The following is a 3518-nucleotide window of genomic DNA, read 5'->3' as shown; positions in this document are numbered from 1 at the left end:
GAGAGAGAGAGAGAGAGAGAGAGAGAGAGAGAGAGAGAGAGAGAGAGAGGCCATCACAGCAGCACAAATGGATTTCATTCACCAAGGTGAACTGTAGTACACTGATAAATGCACTTCCTTGAATGTCAGCAAATGTCACCCAAGAAGCCATTTGCCACTGCTTTAATAGCTTCCCCAGACTTGCGGAGGGAGTGACAGAAAGTAAGAAGGTATGAGGTGAGATAAGGAAGACGATGAGTCACATGGAGTGAGGGACAGACAAAGTAAGGGGACAAACAAATGCACACATGTACAGCGAGGCAACACACAAAACGGCAGAGGGATTAAGGCAGAGAGGAAGAGAACAGATGAGAACAAGGTTGGGCTATTGTCCCTTCCACATGATTAAGCAATTAGCTATTTGAGATGTCTCCAACAAGGTGGTGCACTAGACAGAAGTGGCTATTTACAATATAATCCCGCTCTGGCTTTCCTTCTCTTTCTCTGTCCACCAAATCTGTCCCTATTCGTCATTGCACCAGCATATCCTTCAATTTACGGATGTATTTACAGTATGTTTCTGTTTGCCGTTCACTCTCTGAGTACATAAAACTGCGTAAACACTCACCCTTGTCTATTCAAGCAAGAGTCGACATCATTAAGTGTAATGTGAGAACTTGCAGGTTCGGTTGACGCCTCTACCTCCTGAGAACTGTCACACAAGGATTGGTTATAAAACACACACACACACACACACACAAATATGAATAGAAGCAGGGCTGCACAAATAACACACGGTTGTCATAAATGTGTTAAACAGTTAGCCGACAGTTGAATGTGTGTTGGATTTGCTTCTTCCTGCTTACAACGCGTTAACTGGACCAATATGAGACTGATTACAACTCCTTTGACCTGTTGCTGAAGGTTTTTCTTTGAAGAAATAACAGCTAAACTGAAAAATTAAAGGTTTGGTTTTCATAATTTCCCTTCTTCTTCTTCTGCTTCTCCTTCACTCCTACTCACTATTTAACTTTTTTTTTAACTTGTACATTATGTGTGAAACCTCCTTTTGTGACTGTACAACTTTTTCAATGCTGTTATGTGTGTGTGTGTGCGTGTGTGCGTGCGCGCATGAGAGTGTGTAGGTCGTTTTTACTGCACGCTGGCTGCAGCCAATCCTAATCCCCCATTCATTTCCACAAGCAGTTGCTAAGGTTACAAATTACCTTTGGTGCTGGTAAGTGGTTTCTTTTATGACACTGGACGCCCTAATCCTTTTACTGAATACATATTTCATTTAGGATTAGCACAACAACGGATACAGTTGTTCTTAGAATATTCCAACTCCAGCGCTCTGTTTTGTTCATGCTCATCAGGCAAACCGCTTACATATCAACGACCAGCTCCTTTAAATTAACAAAATTGATTTAATACATTTTTTTTTTCAGTGTGCTCTTTATTTTTCTAGAGTTGGGGGAAGCCTGAGGGGAAGTGAAACTCAATCATGCAGGTAGTGTTAGATTGGTAACAACACAGCTATTATCTGCTAAACAATTGATTAGACCACATTATTCTCTCTTTCAGGTTTCTGTGGAGCGTGTCTTTTTTAACAGATGGGAACAATGTAGACTGTTTATTTCCTTTAATCTCTCCCAACAGTTGATACACACTTATCTGTGGTGCTTTTGAGTCGAGGCCGTCAGAAGACGTCAACAACGTTCTCTTCGTCCCACTACTGTGTGGAGACGCTCTGTGACCTCACATCTGCATCTGTGCCGCCATCGTGTTATTTAAAACACACCAGGTCTTTTCATAATGTGAATTTGTTTGACATTTCACGCAGCGCAGTCCAAGTTAACGCTCTTTCTGCTGAAGTGTGAGAGGATTGATCCTTAGCAAATAGACTAGAAGAACTTTTATGATTTACTTATTTACCAAAGAAATAAAACAAAGTGCTGAATTGTTTACTTGATAGCAATGCAAAGACAGTTTATTTCTAATGGCAGGGGTTCACATAACTCATGCACACATACATAAGAAATACAGTATAAAAAATTAAATAATTGAATTAATTACATGATAAAAACAATTAAACAGGAGTGAGTTCAGGATGTAAGCACATTTTAGATAAAGGTCTGAGTGCTTAAGAATCAGTAGAAAACATGAATGCTTTTTATCTGGTTTTAAAGATCAGAGACGGGTCAATTGTTCTAACTCCTGGAAGTGAGTTATATCAAGTTATGTGCAGTATAACTAAACACTCATTGGGAACACTTAACACACCGCTACGTGATGACCTGAGAAAGGGTGAATGTCATAAAATCTAATCGAAAAATAGGCTTCGGTCATTAACCACTCAGAGATTTCCAGGAAAGTGGTGGTATTTTAAACTCTACATTTCTTTGTTCGGACCCTGTCAGCCTGAGAGACTTTTGGGATTTTAAGATTATAGTATAGAGTTTGTTAGTGGCTTGATGTGACATGATTAGAATTCGTACCTGATCCTATACTGTGTGATTTCTTAGAGAAGAAGGAGTTAAAGTAATGGCTCTCCTTCTTCTTTCCCTCTTTCTCCTGTGTGATCTACTTCCTCACAGAAGAAGAGTTGCTGTAGCGTAAAGGACAGATGTTTTAGAGCTGAGGTGATAACCACAGAATCTAAAAGGAGACACTGACTGACTAGGATGCAGTGGTGGAAGAATTATCTTTACTTAAGTTAAAGTATGTTCCGCAAAATGTTCATAGAGCATCAAAAGTTCTTGCTCTGATGTGACGGATATTTTGTTTATCAGACTGTTACTGAGGCATCAATGTGTGAGCAGCATTGTACCATTATAGCCGGTCAAGGTGGAGCTACATATATTGACATGATGTATTCTTTAGCCCATTAGCTGCAAACTTAAGAGGTGGGCCCCTGCAAAGGGTCATGGATTTGCTGTTATTTGTGAAATATTGGGTAATCTGAAGAGTAACTCCAGCTTCATATTAATGTGGTGGAGCAAAACGTATTATATTATTCTTCGAAATCGAATGAAGTTTCACAAAATTGTACTTAAGTAAAGTGGAGTAGATGCAATTAGTTACTTTCCAACAATGCTGCTCATCTTATTGAATAGCCGACTAACTGCTCAACTAGCTGAAAAAAACAATACTGTATTGATAATTAGCTTCTGCTAACTGGCTGGCTGGCTGAACGTCCGATGGGCATATTGACTGGCTGCCTGTCTGCCTGCCAAACTGACTGACTGGCTGACTATTGAGGCTTAGTCTTGCTATGTGGTGAGATCATCATCACTGGCAAGCAGAACAAAAGACTGATGGGAAGAGGCTGTCAGCTAGTGTGTATGTGAGTGTGTGTGTGTGTGGGGGGGGGGGGGGGTGTATAAGTGTGTGATGGCTTCATTCCTGTATCAACACAGTTCTCTCTGTGGATGAGTCAGTAGGCCAAGCCTGACCATCATCCTCTCTCATCTCTCTTTATCGCGCACACATACACACACACACACACACACACACACACACACACACACACACACACA

Source organism: Anarrhichthys ocellatus, unplaced genomic scaffold (genome assembly GCF_004355925.1).
Source record: "Anarrhichthys ocellatus isolate YVR2014 unplaced genomic scaffold, GSC_Weel_1.0 scaffold3, whole genome shotgun sequence".
NCBI lineage: Eukaryota > Metazoa > Chordata > Actinopteri > Perciformes > Anarhichadidae > Anarrhichthys > Anarrhichthys ocellatus.
Note: the sequence above shows the minus strand (reverse complement) of the source record.